Source organism: Ceratotherium simum, chromosome 28, assembly GCF_057802395.1.
Source record: "Ceratotherium simum simum isolate JZ-2026a chromosome 28, ASM5780239v1, whole genome shotgun sequence".
Classification (NCBI taxonomy): domain Eukaryota; kingdom Metazoa; phylum Chordata; class Mammalia; order Perissodactyla; family Rhinocerotidae; genus Ceratotherium; species Ceratotherium simum.
In genome coordinates, this window is record NC_141927.1 from 28,439,663 (window position 1) to 28,456,167 (window position 16,505).

General features: G+C 38.4%; 1 protein-coding gene across 1 annotated transcript in view; it reads right to left on the reverse strand.

Annotated features, from left to right (window-relative positions):
• TEX15 (testis expressed 15, meiosis and synapsis associated) overlaps positions 1–12,092 on the reverse strand; it is a 95,879-nt gene extending 83,787 nt beyond the window's left edge. The window contains exons 1-2 of the mRNA XM_087418483.1: positions 11,721–12,092; positions 543–612 (exon numbers count right to left, since the gene is read on the reverse strand). The gene's annotated coding sequence lies outside the window, so the exon portion shown is untranslated. The remainder of the gene's footprint in view (positions 1–542; positions 613–11,720) is intronic.
• Positions 12,093–16,505: the final 4,413 nt, after the last annotated feature.

Consider the following 16,505-nt stretch of genomic DNA (forward strand, 5'->3'; position numbering starts at 1 on the left):
TCCATCTGATTAACATGTGGGTGACCAAATGTGGCAACACGACTTTTGATTAAAAACGTAAAAGTAAAAAAAATCTGGTTATAAAACAACTAAGTTTCTTATCCTGCTTATGTACTGGTTCAAAAGGCAATTCCAAACCTTGAATACCACAAATGTTCTAAGCAATATTTGCATATTGGCCTGACTTTCCAATTTAGTTATTCAAAGATTCCATAGTTATGTTAAATTAAGATCAGTTTTGTGTGGGCCAATCTTCTTCACTGGACCATAATTTACCCATTTTCTATCTCTAGCACCAACCATAGTTCCTTATAAAATAAGTAGCCAATAAAGAATTACTGCAAAGGCTAAACATGTACATACTTTCAAAGTATTCCAGTGTTTGAAAAAATACATTCTTCATGTATCTCTTTTATTGCCAAATTATTTATATGTCAACTGTAAAGTGTAAAGTAGAAGAGTTTACCCGAAGTGGGTTGAAAAAAAATCACTATAGTATTATAAGTAATAGCAGTGGCAAAGTCATTATTTGAAATACTCACCACTCTTCAATGGAATCTACCATCATACGGTTATGATCAGGACTCAATCCACAGATGAAAAATGACAAATCTACAAAAAAAGAAAAAGGTAGAAATATGTAGAGAATTATGGTCAGAAGCTCCCCACAAGAATAAGGTCTTTATTGTCCTCTCAGTTTTTTCTTCTCCTTATTTCTGCTTCACTTCTACTCTTGTTTCATTTCAGGGGAGGAAGGGGTCTGTTTTCTGCATGTCTCAGTGCCTTCTCTCACATCCTTGCATTCTTTTCTCCTCTCGCATTCCTCTTTTCTCATTAAGTCTTTTTCTTTCTCTTCCCTTCAGTACATTCTCATCTACTGAATAGAATCAGCTCACCACTTTTATGCAGCCATTGGGTAGAGAAAACGACACTGTGACACAGCAAATGAGCTTGCTCTTGAATTTTTATATATAGCAAAAATTACTAAACACTAGGTAACACTGCTAGTTTTATGCCAAAATTTTAATTAAAATTCCTTGTAAATGGTTATGATACATTCTATGCACTGTGTAGGTACTTTATATATAGCATCTCACTTAATCTTCACTGATTGGTAGTATTATTCCCATTTTTCAGATGAGAAAACAGAGACTCAAAGTTTAAGAAACTTGCCTAAGGTTATCCAAGTGCAAAGGTGGTTTTCAAGTCCAGGCTTGAGGTCTGGATTCAAACCACTACACTACCCCAATCAGTTCTTAAGTTTCTTTCTAGACGCATTTAAACCTTAACTCTGTATGCACCATGGAAACAATAAAGAACTATAATTAGTCCAAATCTTAATGACCTGTTATAATTAGCTTCACGTTTATGTCTTGATTTCAGGATACTACTACTTATGCCTCGATTTCAGGATAACACTACTGATGACATGGTAATATCTAGACGGTACTAATCTACACATTAAAATGCTACACATTCTTTAAGAAAAGGTATTTTTTATTAGTGAAACATCCACTGAAATTTGGCATTGATTCCAAATTCTAATTTCTTCTTTTCTCCAAGTTAAACATTCAAGAAAATAAAAAAAGGTATTTAAAATAGACATTGTAGACCCGTTTTTGAAAAGAAAACATCATTACTACACATTTTAAATCTCAGTGTATAAATAAAAGAACATCTTACCCTTTACTTATTTCTTATTTTGCCTATGTTTTACTCAGGTGCTTTAATGAAGTGTCATTGCCCAAGAGACCCAAAGAAATAAAAGTAGAGAATAGAAAGAAACAATCAATCGGGTAGGTATAATCACATAGTATCGGGGTAATAAGGATGAGAGACTGGCATATAAAAGTGAAATGCCAAATAATTTGGGACCTAGAAATTCTGAGCAATTTGATAGTAATGGTCTGTTCCTATCCAAATTCCCATGATGTGAACTGGCATTCACATAAGAATATCGATAATGTCATGAAATATTTATTAATAACTATATTGGTAATATGTACGTTTAGAAATTGATTAGTGGCATTTACAAGTCTACTATAATTATAGTAAGTTAAAGGATAATTTTTAAGTCAGTGCATTAATAAGAATCTGAAGCAAACTCGTAAATTAAAATGACTAGCATATATAAAAAACAAATACATATGAGGATACACAAGTTACCAATTGTCTTTTAATTTGATCATAAAAGTTGCTCAAGGAAGGATGTTAACACAAATACACTTGCACAGAGCTGTTTCAGACTTTCTGGAACGGCAAAACAGTGGTAAAAAAAAAACCCGGAATAGGAAAAAAAAAATTGGCCATGGGGACACAGAAATTACAGAACGACACCAACCACAAGTTTTAACAAAGTACTGATTTGGTGAGCCTTTCCACAAATTCATGGGAGATATTCCATTAAAAGAAAAACTAAAGCTGTCTTCAAGACTTTTTTTCTCTACTAGAACCTATCTAGTACAGCAACTCTAAATTTAATCTGCAGAGGAATGTACGTGTTTATATGGGTATAGGGGAAAATATTCAACTAAAGTTTCTATTAAATATAAGAATTCTGCATTCACTGAGATATTTCAGATTTTCTTCTTTATAACTACCCATTTAGCAAGGGAAAAAATGGCTTATAAAAGAGTTGGAGGAAAAAAGCCTCAGTTTCACCTCATTTCAACCTATTTCAGGAGATGCTAAGAATGTGTTATGCAAGAATTCAAATGACAAGGAGTCAAATCTACAAAACTGTGTTTAGTTGTGAGAAAAAATCCAAAAGAAATGCCAACTTCTTCATTTCTTACGAACTTGTATTTCAGAACAGAAAATAGAGAAACGAATATCAACTTAAGAAGATAAACAAGCAACATATGTTTGGGTATAAAATTATATTGGAAAACTAAGTAAGCTTGTTATGAATACATCAAATTAACACTTAATAAATGGAGCACAGAGTGCCCGAAGGTGAGCCAAGGTTCAACAACCGACCACGAGAGGAGATGAAATAGAGTTTATTATTCACAGGTCCTGAAGGAAGTACTTGATACCCTTCAAGGGACAACATGGGGAGGTCAAGGAAGAGTGCAGACCGAGAGAGGCAGGACCTGGGGCACAGGCCTTTACTAGGGTCTGTGGGTGGAGTGCTTTGGGGTTCCTGGGCTAAGGCTTGATTGGTCACCTCAAACCAAGAGAGCAGGGCTGTAGTAAGCCATACAGGGGTCTTTCTTATCTAAGGGAAGGCAATGGGAGGCAGGGGAGACTTTTGATCACAAGGGCCATTGGGGAAGTCATATCAGAAACTTCCATTTGCTTGTGACTGAGGGCTACTATGTAGAGCATGCACTTGCATGAGGGGGCTAGTGTCAGTGTAAGGTCACTGCAGGCTGCTTGGATGAACAAAATGCATGCCAAAGCAGCAATATTATGGAGTAGCTTAGCTAAACTCCCCACAAAGCCTGAGGTGAAAAGAAGCAGAGAAATGATGAGTGTGGCAAAATTTGGATAAAGAATCTATTCCCCTCATTTCAATTATTTAGGTAGGTGAGTTTTGAGTCAGTTTTTTTTTTTTTTTTTTTGTGAGGGAGATCAGCCATGAGCTAACATCCGTGCTAATCCTCCTCTTTTTGCTGAGGAAGACTGGCTCTGAGCTAACATCTACTGCCAATCCTCCTCCTTTTTTTTTTTTCCCTTCCCCAAAGCCCCAGTAGATAGTTGTATGTCATAATTGCACATCCTTCTAGTTGCTGTATGTGGGACCCGGCCTCAGCATGGCCGGAGAAGTGGTGTGTCGGTGCGCGCCCGGGATCCGAACCCGGGCTGCCAGTAGCGGAGCACGCGCACGTAACCGCTAAGCCACTGGGCCGGCCCCTTGAGTCAGTTTTTAAAGAACTCTGAAAAAAAGTCTTATGTTGAAGAAGAGGATCTTAACAGACACCTCTGGAAAAAAAATTCAGTTAAGTTGGTTACCCAGACGTCTACTATACTTTCCAATTATAGATCACTGGCTATGCAAGCACCAGGAACTAACATTCACAGTCATGAAATTACCTGTATTTCTGGTCTCAGTGAACTAAGGGCAGTGGTTCTCAAACTGTGGTCCCTAGACCAGCAGCATTAGTATCACCTGGGAATTGGTAATGCAAATCTTCTGGCCCCATCCTTGACCTCCTCTATCAGAAACTCTAGGAGTTGGGTCCAGCAATCTATGATCTGACAAGTTCTCCAGGTGATTCTGATGTAAACTACATTTGAGATCTACTGGTAGATAATTCTGAGGAAAGCATACAATCAGCTAGATAAGAACCGTGTCTTTTTTTGTCTTTCTTCTTTTTTATTTTTAGTATGGGCAATCTCTTTCAACCAGTGTCACTATTAGAAAGAAATGCTCTTAACTGGGAACATCACTTTCAAGCTTAACGCTCCTGCAGAGAAAGAACCCAAAAGAAATAAAAATATAAACGTGGTTTTGCTTTTTGGGGTGGAAAGGGAGGCAGGCATTCAATTCATTTAATAAGTATTTATCAAGCAGCTACCTTGTTCCAGGTACTCAGCCAGAAGACAAGGAAACAGAACTCTGAAGGCTACCAACAATTTTACTTTGGGTGCCATTCAACGTAATACTAATAACACGGGTTGCCTTTTCCTGGTGTACACATAGGCAGTAATATCCACATGAAAAATGAAGTATTTATATGGAAGCAATGGACTAGCAAAGCAAAAAACCATGGTTCATTCCTGATGATCTACGGTTAGTGGTTCTCAAATATATATCAGAATCATCTAGAGGGCTTATTAAAACACAGATTTCTGGGTCTCACCTACAGAATTTCTAATTCAGTATGTCTGAGCTGAGGCCCAAGAATTTTATTTCTAATAAATTCCCAGGTGATACTGATGGTCCAGGGACCACATTTTGGAAACCACCAATCTAGATGGTGAGGCACAATAAAATTTGGGCACTCCAGGAAGGAAAGGTCTAATGATTACCAGCACATTTCTCAAGGCTTATTCATTTATATTTATTGCCAAGATTTAGACTTGCCCTCAAGAAAAGAGAATAGGCAAGAGAGAGATTATCCTTTAAACTATGTGGTTTAACTGTTTTAGCTCAATAACTCATGTTCAGTTGTCTATGTTGGATCAACCAACTTCCAATTTGAGGAGTTTCCTAAACTAGAAACAAAAACTAGTACTCAAAGATTTCCATTATTTTGTGATGACTCAGAAGTCCTATTTTTGTTTTAATGTCCTGTACTCTATGGATGGATTTCGCTAAAAGTTTGGGGCAGGCTCTTCCTCCAAGCCCAAGGAGGATCCTGTTTCTATCTAATTATATGCAGTCAAATGAGAGTAAAAAGTAAATTACATGCTTTAAAGACTATCCCAAGAGTCTAGGCTATGAGAAAGAGTACTTCCAGTCCAGCTGCTTTTCATCAGAGGAATACAGTTAAATGTTCCCCAAGGGTTACGACTCCCCTGGTTTCTTCCCCTTTGAAGTCTAGGAGCTTGGGTAAAAATAGATCAGGTTGCACAAAGAAGTCAAGGTCATCCTGGCTACAGAGAAAGGTGAGAAAACAGCTCAACTCTTCACTAACTCAATCCTCCAGTCCTATTCCTTCCTTCAACTTTCCCAAATGCCCAAATTCAGACTGGCTTGACCGAACAGAACCACACTACCATGGACTAAACTAGCAAAGGATAAATTGCAACCTACTCCATAAGAAAGATAACCTGGATTACCCACCCTTCTCCTATATATCAACCTTGTTTTACAATATTTATAGATGAACACAATGAGAGGGTAATTGTTACTACTAGGGAGCCCAACTATTAAATCTAAACAATGCTTTCCTCTAAATTATTGCATTGAAAAATCAGTGAAAAGCAAATGAAAACAGCAAGAAAGTCATCATTTTGCCAGCTTAAAGCCACTTCTTGTCCTCCTAAGACAAATATAAACAGAGAGATGATTGCCTGGCCAAAGTCCTGGAAATTAGATGTGTTTCCAGAAGGGTGTAATATATGGAAGTAAATTGTGCTACCAGGCTGTGAAAGACGAGGAATAGGTCAATCAATCAATATAACCTCAAACTGAGTGCATTCTCTGCTCGGCAGATGGAAATTACATGCAAAAGGAGTTAGGGAATTATTGTAAAAGCACAGCGATAAGATTAATAGCTAATCTATTATGGCTATGAGACTTTCTAAAAGACATTAGGGAAATATAAAGGAATAATCAGATGATTAAAGATAATGACATATAATTTTCCAGAGAACTTAAAATATAAAACTCTTGGGAAAGAAAAAATAAGAGCACCTTATTTAATCCTTGTAGAAAACTTACCAGTTACTTTCCCCAACAACAAAATAATCACTAAAATCGGTCACATCTAAAAATCCACACCATGCATGCTTATTAACGTAGGAAAAAGAGCTATACAGGTAATACATGAGGCATTGCTTGATAAATTTCTAAGACTGAACCAACACTGAATCAACTTTTCCTCCTATACTGCACTGTTTTCTAGATAAAAACCAAAAGTATTCCTCATATTGGCCCCTAACGTCAATGAACTGTGCACTGAATCATTCTTGCTATTCAAGGTGTTCCTCTCATTTTAAAATATTAAGCTATCTTTCTGTGTAGGTCTAAAGAATTAAAAAGTAGCTTCATTTTCTAGACATTCTGGTATGGAAAATATAGCCACCAATCATTATTCACCTATTATGGTCTGCTGAACCTAAAAGTAAGAAATGTATGGCTGAGGCCAGAAAGATAAGGTCAAAAAAAATTTTTTTTAAGATAACTATTTAATATTGGATCATGCATATTTATAAGGGAGTCATGCCCAGAAAACACTAATACACAATTATAATTCCTAAATAAACTTACCTAATTATACATCCTTCTCATGAAACAGGCAGAATGTTCATTTGAAAATTAAATTTTCCGTATTTAAGTTTAAATTTGAGAGGGTAACAAATGGCAATTATCCAATCTTCTTGCATATGAGCAACAAGCTAATAATGTGCATCCTTAATAATGTTCCTATCAAGAATGGGTTTTAATATAATTTGTCTATTTCTAACTTCACATTCATTTTAAGACTATACCTGACTGTTTTAAAAACAAACAGGTTTCTCCAAAATTCTGTAGAAGCACATTAATCATGCAATGTCTAAAAAGCTAAAATAAACCTGGTGGGGATTACATCAAGTAGACGGACTGGAAACTTAAAGGACTTCAAAGAAACTTGTAGGCAAAACTTGAATATTATTGAGTCCCCAGAAGAAAAGTAACTAGAACACCAGTCATGGCACCTTAGGCAGAGAAATGAAGTTGGATCATTTTTCTTGACTTTTGTGATGCTATTCTTCTGTTAAACTAAAAATTTTAGTCTCACTTTTGGATAGTCCACAAATATAAGGTGACCAAAACAGAATAATTTGCCATCAGCTTTTTTTCAGACTCAGCAAATTTGTAGCAAATAATTTTCCTTTAAAAAAAGTTAGCGTAAGTAGTTCAGATAGATTGTTTTTAAAAGAAAACTATTTGACTTACTCATGCCATAGATTAGAGACAAATATTTTTAGTGGCACTTTGGTAAAGCCAGATCACCTGGTTCCAAATCCTGTTGTGCCCCTTACTAACTGTGCAACTTTGGACCACCTACCCAATCTCTCTGTGCCTCAATTTCTTCACATATGAAAATGGGAAATTAAATATCTACTTAGTAAGTTAATTCAGTTAATCGACATTCTCCTGCTATACTGATTAACTGAATTAATATACACAACAAAAACAACAATGACCCATTTATAGTAAAGAGCTATAATACAAGTGTTGGCTGTTATTATTAACGCATGTTTAATCACAGAAGGAAGTTATTTTTTAATCCTTACAGTTTAATGTTAATCATCTAAAATTCCTCCATTCTTTTTCAAATAGTTACTATTTATTGACCAGTGAAGCCCTATTCTCTTTTTAGCTTTAAGAGAGAACAAGTATATACAAAATGCTTGTATTTGTATGGGCTAAATACCTCAGATGGGCAGGCACATAACAAATTTGGGAAAACTAAAATACGAGGTTTAATAGATTGAAATGGGCTTGAAAGACACCTGCAAAAGAAAGACCAAAAAATTGGGTTTTCTAAAGAGAGAGAAAGATGGATTTGTGGAACCCTTCTTTAAAATTTATTCTTTTGTTGTTTGTTGCAATTGCTTCCTATTCCTTGGCTAAATATGATGTCACACAAAACACACCACACAGAATGTAAAGGACGTATAATCCTTAAGTAAAACTATCATTCCAAGCTCAAAGTGCTTACAGACTTCCCTGACCACAACTACAATATGTAATTCTACTAGCAAAGAATTTGCTGATCTTATAAAAGCTTTGTCCCTTTTAGATTTGCTGTATTATATTAATGGCACAAAATTGTGGTAATGTTTTCATCTAGTTATATTAGGAAATATTTGTTCATATCTCCCTTTACAGATGATAATCTGTTTTTTGCTCATAGTTTCCGCTAAGATCCTGCATTAAAATGCTTATGTGAGCTTGAAATGTCTCTCTAAACAAAAGGCTTTACTTGTAAGCCACAGAGTACAGAACACTGCCCTATCAAATAAGGAGTCACTACACGGTGCAATAAACGCTGACTAATGGGAGAAGCAAAGGATTGGCAGTTGAGAACCTAGGTTTGAGTTCCAGCCCTGAGACTATCCAGCTACTTCAGTTTATAAAACTGAAAACGCGTTCCTAAAACTGAAAACGCGTTCCTCTAAAAACAACCTTTCTCAAGTTTATTACTGCTAGCTTTGTTTCTGGGGAAGGGGGTCTCACACCCTTTAGTGAGTCTGATGATGCCACATATCTTTTCCTCAACAACAATTAAGACAATCCACACATTTTTGCAAACAATGAGGGGCTTCTAGTAATCACTGAAGTCCATGTATCCCAAGTTAAAAACCTCTAGATGAGAAGATTACAATGGTTCCTGCTGATTTAATATAAAAAATGCCATTTACTCATTCTTTCTCTCTCTCACACACATACACTTTACAGTCTTGTTGTTCAATTTGTAAATATACCAGTGCTAACAAGCTTATGCTTACAAAAATGTAAAAGAAATAAAATTTTACCTTCATTGGCAAAAGGAATGTATTTTCCCCCCAGAGTCGAGTGCATTAGCGCAGGAGGTTTTAGATTTGTATCCTGATAAGCTAGATACTCAAATTACTGATTTTCTCTATTGCATTACTGTCGTCAAAATCCTCAAGTTGAGTTACAGTGGGTTAAACCTCTCAGAGAAACCTAAAAATCAAAGTATTTTTTGAGCTATTTATCTAGAGTCTAATAGAATGAGCACTACCAAAGATATCCAAAACGAAAATTAGGTTCTGATAAGGATTTAATTGTCCACACATAGTCCCAGCCATACAGGTGAAAGCAGTCGCTGCAGCTTTGCCAGTCTCAGCTGTTGCAATTAAGACAGACCCTCAGGAGCAGCTACTGTTAGTTTCAAAGAGCAGTAATTACAAAGGCTTTGCATTATGTGGATTATACATTCCAAGGATATAGAGTTACCACCAGACTTCAGAGACTATCTTAATAGGCAAAGTTGCTCATTAAGGCAATCATCAAATTTACTCTATACATGAGTTTTAAATTTTCTGAACTTTGCTCAGCTTATTACACAACTTCACCTCACCTTGTAAAATATAGCTATTTCTAAAAAGTTAATTCCTGATAATCTAACCCTACTACTGGACTAATTTTATAAAACTGAAAATACTACAAGGTAAAAATAAATCACCTTAGAATATCACTTATAAATGCATCAAACCAATGAATAAAATACTGGTGTTCTGGAAATATTTGTTCAAATAAAGCAAAAAAAGTTCCTTTTTGAAAATCAGGATAAATAACAAAATATGAATAGAAAAAAGGTAAGGGCGGCCCCGTAGCTTAGCGGTTAAGTGCGCGCGCTCCGCTTCTAGCGGCCCGGGTTCGGATCCCGAGCTCGCACCGACGCACCGCTTCTCCGGCTACGATGAGGCCGCGACCCACATACAGCAACTAGAAGGATGTGCAGCTATGATATACAACTATCTACCGGGGCTTTGGGGGAAAAAATAAAATAAATAAAAATTAAAAAAAAAAAAAAGAAAAAAGGTAAGATTTAGAGGAAAACTAATCCCAACTGTGCAACACATGCAGGGTTTGCAAAGTTAATCAGATTGTCACATCTAACAGGATAATATGGAGGCACTTCAAGTTCCCTAAATCATCTTTCACGAAAGCAAAGATATTTTGAAATAAATGAGAGAGGAAACAGAAACCCAGCAAAGGCAGACCAAAGTAATACATTTACCAAATATCATGATTACCGATTTTCTAAAATTAATCTTTGGGTACTGTGAAAACGGTGATTGTTTTCTCTAATTTAAAAATTTTGCAATCCAGGTACATTATTGTCATCCTTCACTATAATAAAACATAACTTTATAATTTAAAAGTGCCCAAATACACTAGCTGGTATACTGAGAGAAAAACTGATGATCCTCAGGTCACTTGCAATTGAGTAAAAGCACTATAATGATATTTCATTAATAAAGATACTATAATTATTATACTTTACTGGTTGTATAAAACATTTTCTAAATTGGGATACAACTGACATATAGCATCATATTACTCTCAGGTGAACAACATAATGATTCCATATGCATACACTGGGATATAATAAAACATTTTTAATGTATTAAACTACAAAAATAAAATACGGCTGAAATGTATACTCAAATTGAAATTATCACTAGCCACTAGAATTAAAATTTCACAAAATGTAAATAAAAGTTATCATGCTATTCTCCCTATTGGTCAACAATTGATCTCTGCAGATAACTAATTATTTTTCCCTAGTCATATGAATTCTTCAATAAATTTTTAAAAAGAAAATGTGCACGGGTATTCAAGACGCTTAGGCATTCTCCCCAAAATTTTGACATCTTTATGATTAAGTAAAGTTCAGATTTTAAATATGTGAGCCATAAGGTAAAGACAGTTTTTTTTTCTTAATTAGAAGCTTTTAAGAAGTGAGCAACGAAAGAGCATCAAAAATATCTCTAAATACTCATTTCACTCCTCCAGTCCCCTTGGCCTCAAATGTTAAAATGTACCCTCCTTTCCAATCAGCAATGATATATTCTGAATGAAGCCTAAAACCTTTTTAGAATGTCAAATAAAATTAACTACTCAATGACACTTTTCTTAAAGCTTGTACCACTTCTACTCCGTCTACACATACACACTTAGACAATTAGCAAAAAGGAAATTCAAAAACTTAAGCAAATTATAATTTTGTGTCACTTCGACTCTATACTTGGAAATAGTCCCATATTCATCCATCACCCCAAAAAGCAAACAAGGCACTAACGGTGTTGGGATGCTTCACACTGCACATGGAGCCCACAATTTTTACAACTTGAGGGGAACTGTGTCATCTTTTAAAGCTTGGAGTTACCAGTAACCCTCGACCTTTCCTCCTTCTGTACTATCATTACTAAACAGTTTTTTCCACGTAGCCACCACGACGGCCACGAACGTCAAACTGAGCATTCCAAAGGAATAGAATAAATTCAACCACAAGCGTGGAAAGGATGGAAACTGCCTTCAAAGATGTGAGTGGGGATGGGCTTAGAAGAGGCTCATATTAACCTACCTGAGGGTCAGCAGACTTTTTCTGCACCCACATCACTGTGGGACCCGAAAAATTTCAAGATGTTCCAAGAGGTGAATCAAGAAGTCAAGGACTACCGAGGCGAAGCAGTCCCGCAAAACCTCCCTTCAGCCCTTACAACGGCCAAAGCGCACGGACACGCGGCGGCGCATCCCGGGCGCGTAGGTCCGCCCGCCCGTCGGCCGTCGGGGGCTGCTCACCCCGGGTACCCCTCGCCCGAGCCCGAACGCCGCCACGCCCCGCTCCCGAGCCGCCCTCGCCCACCCGAGTCCACCGGCTCCTGCAGCGAGACAGCGGGCGGCCACCGCCGGCGGGCATCGTCCGAGCGCGGGCTCTGCTCGGCGGCGACGCGGCGCGCGGACGGCCCGGGCGGCCCGGGGCAGGTCAGCGCCCTGCAGCGCCGAGAGCAGCCGCCACCCGGGCGGCGTTCTCGGCCTCCACGCTCTAGAGGCGCGAGTCGCGCGCGAGTCCGAAGTCGCGGCCCCGAGTGGGCGGCGCCCAGACGCAGCCACGCCCACTCCCCCCCCCCACCCCCAGGAACCCGCACCCGGACGTCGCGGAACAAACGCGAGTCGAACGCTCGACGTGCCCCGCTCAGTGCAGGGGGCACGGAGGGTTCGGAGGGCTCCCTTCTGCCTTCGGGCTACTGAGAACTGGAGATCAAGAGGGCCGGGGTCGAGGCCACGTCCAAGCTGTAGGGCTTTCCCCTCACGGTGCCTGAGCGACCCCAGCTGCTAACTGAGGCGTCAGGCTACCTCAGCTCTCGGCGCGGGGGAGCGGGGGGTGGGAACAGAGGGGGCGCGAGCGTGCGAACTAGCTCGCCCGAGAAAAGCTAGTATTTCACATCGTGTAGGGGCGCCACGCGGACTCCTCGGAGGCTCACCTGTGGGCCCCAAGTTAAAAATCCCTCAACTTCATAATTAACATTCTTTCCCTCTTTAATTCACCGGGACCCTTGCTAACTTCTAAACCGCCTCCCCTCATCTGCTACAGTCCCCACAAACCTTGAGCCGCCTTCTTTGCCCAGTCAGTTCCTCAGAGGCTAAATCTTCACAGCGAAACAGAACTTCTCGCACAAGCTCCCCAAGAAACTTCAGGAAAAAAGCAGCGCCCCCTAGGCACGTGCCCTCGCGGAGGCTTACGTGCCGGAAGAGGTCACACATGCGCCTGCGCAATGGGCGGAGCAAGAGGCCTGCGGGGCGACGCCTGAAGCGTTGGAGATTGGGGGCTAGGCGGGAATGGGGTCTATAGTCGGGTTCAGCGTCCCAGAGTGAAATGTGTGTTCAGTGCTTAGTGCAGTTACGTATAGTAGGAGGCCCTCAAAAAATGTCTGTTGAATGGTTAAATAAATGGAATATATCTGCTACTGGCATCTTTTCGACTCAGGGGGAGGTCTGGGTTCTTTTCCCTGAACTGAGCAGAGTGAGCCTTGCTTAAGCAAGCCTCCAGGCATCCTCAGTTCCTATGAGGGTGCCCTTCTGGTACATTTTTCAGTGACTTTATAATTGAATTCAAAAAGTTTTGGAAGGACTTTATATGTTCCGCAGCTAATGGCCAACTGCCTTAGCTAAGGTTTGAGCTTGGAGGTAGCAAAAACATAAGGACATGTTTTGGGGATATAAAATATCAAGATTTTTAAGACTCCTTGCGTTCAGAAAATTAATGCTTGGGGGCTGGCCCTGTGGCGGCATAGTGGTTAACGCCCAGTGCACTCCACTTCCGAGGCCCTGGGTTCCCCCCCAGGTTTGAGGGTTGGGGGGACCTATTGTGGCAACAACCCACATACAAAATAGAGGAAGAGTGGCTCAGATGTTAGCTTAGGGCTAATCTTCTTCAAGCAAAAAAAAGAGAAAGATTGGCAATAGATGTTAGGCCAGAGCGAATCTTCCTCACCGAAAAAAAAGAAGACAAAATTAATGCTCTATAGCATGGCCTATTAGAGCCTGATTTAAGGGCTATATAGATCACAGAATCCACATACTTCACTGCAGTCTAAGCTTAGATTTAATTTCACACTTGCAGGCCTGAAGGATCCTTCACTGTTTTGGGTAAAAATATTGGCACAGGGAACCCAAATGATGCACCATTCCATTTCCCAATAATCATTTATTACAAGGCAAAATTTAAATGTATTTTACAACTTGAATGTAGTGTATCATGAGACACTTTTTAAATTGATGTCATAATAGTTTATAACTGTGAAATTGCAGCTGTACATTATTATTTGTCAGTCACCATATAAATGTGCCACTTTACCCGGTATGCTCACCCCACAACTGCCTTCCCCTGTGGTAACTTCCCCTGTGGTGTTCTCTCTGTCATGACGCAGTTTTTAAAAATTCAGTCTGCAGCAGGATTTTTGTTTGTTCGTCCATTCTTTTGTTTTAACTTGGATTGAAACATTATATTATGTACGCTATAATGACTACTGCCATAGAAAAAAGCTTTGCTAATTGCAGAAAAGCCCTTAGTCTGCAGGAAAAAGGGTCCATCAGTTACCAGGCAAAATTAAACTTAGTTCTTCCTTAAGCTTTTAAATCCACCTTACAAATCTTATTATTTGATTTATAAATGTAGTAAATTATAATAATTATTTTAAAGGGCATTTGCTAAACATTTGGTCCCATTTATAAACTTAGATAATTGAATTTTTTTTTTGAATTGCCGTTATAAATTTAACATATTCAATGTACTTTTCCTGTGTATTAGATGTCTAACTGACTAACTTTCCCAAGTATTAAATATTTTTTATAATGCTAAAAATATTAAACATAAATAAGGTGAATCTTAAGATTTTTTAAGTGTTCTAACACTGTAAGGTTGAGATATTTAAGGTATATATATTTTTATATATATATGAAGAGATTTATTATAAGGGATTGGCTCATGCGATTACAGAGGCTGAAAAGTCTTAAGATCTGCAGTTGACAAGCTGGAGATTCAGGGTGGCCAATGATGTAGTTCCAGTTCAGAGGTGGCAGGCTCAAGACCCAAGAAGAGTCAATGTTTCAGTTCAAGTCTGAAGACAGGAAAAGACCAATGTCCCAGCTCAAGGTAGTCAGGCAAGAGAAATTCCTTCTTACTTAGCTTTTTTGTTCTGTTTAGGTCTACATTTGTGTGGATCAGGCCCACCCACGTTGCGAAGGCCAATCTGCTTTCCTCAGTCTACTGATTCAAATGTTAATCACACCCGGAAACACCCTCACAGACATACCCAGAATGTTTGACCAAATGTCTGGACACCTGAGGCCCAATCAAGTTAACACATGAAATTAATCATCACAACTCCATCCCTCGTCAACTTGGCACCCATACTCATCCCCTTAAACCATACTTAATTTCCTAATAAAGACAATAATAAGGTCATAATTGACATAACATGATACAACTATCCTGTGTACATCCAAAAATGCACTAATCCCTTCCCCAGAAAAGGAGGTAAAGTCCTTGAGAGATGTTTACTCTTTTCCTTGATATCCTGTAACTTAGATACTATGATGTAAAATTAACAATACTTCATGGGGCCGGGCCGGTGGCATACTGGTTGAGTTCGCGAGCTCTGCTTAGGTGGTGGGGTGTTCGCAGGTTTGGATCCTGGGCGTGGACCTATACACCACTTATCGAGCCATGCTGTGGTGGCGTCCCACATATAAAGTAGAGGAAGATGGGCATGGATGTTAGCCCAGGGCCAATCTTCCTTAGCAAAAAAAAAAAAAATTAACAATACTTCAATACTACGATATAAAGTCAATGCATCTTATGTTACATGATAAAGGAATAAGAGAAGTAAGAAAACAAATTAAAAGTTTTCAGCATCTTCTCCATATAGAAGTATTTTAGTATTTTGAGTATATTGTTCCACTCTTTTCGGGCCTACAAAGTTTCTCCTGAAAAATATTCAAAATATATAAAAAACTCAACTCAATAGCAAAAAAAAAAAAGCAAACAATTACATTAAAAAATGGGCAGAGGATCTGAATAGACATTTTTCTGAAGAAGATAAACAGATGCCCAGTAGGCACATGAAAAGCTGTTCAACATCACTAATTATCAGGAAAATGCAAATCAAAACCACAATGAGATATCATCTCACACCTGTTAGAATAGCTATTATCAAAAAGACAAGAAATAGCAAATGTTGCAGAAGGTGTGGAGAAAAGGGAACCCTCATACACTGCTGGTAGGAAGGAAAATTGGTGCAGCCACTATGGAAAACAGTACTGAGATTCCTCAAAAAATTAAAAATAGATGTACCATATAATCCAGTTATTCCTCTTCTGGATATGTATCCAAAGAAAACAAAAACAGTAATTCAAAAAGATATATGCAGCCCTATGTTCATTGCAGCATTATTTACAATAGCCAAGATATGGCAACAACCTAAGTGCCCATCGATGGACAAAAGGATAAAGAAGATGTGATATACGTATATATATATACACACACAATGGAATACTACCTGCCCATAAGAAAGAAGGAAATCTCGCCATTTGCAACAACATGGATGGACTTTGAGGGTATTATGCTAAGTGAAATAAGTCAGACAGAGAAAGATAAATGCCATATGATTTCATTTATATGTGGAATCTAAAAACCAAAACAAATGAACAAACAAAACAAAACTCATAGACATATAGAACAGATTGATGGTTATCAGAGGGAAGGGGGTTGGGGGTGGGTAAAATGGATGAAGGGGGTCAATTGTATGGTGACGGATGATAACTAGACTTATTGTGATGATCACTTTGTAGTGTATAAAAAGATCAA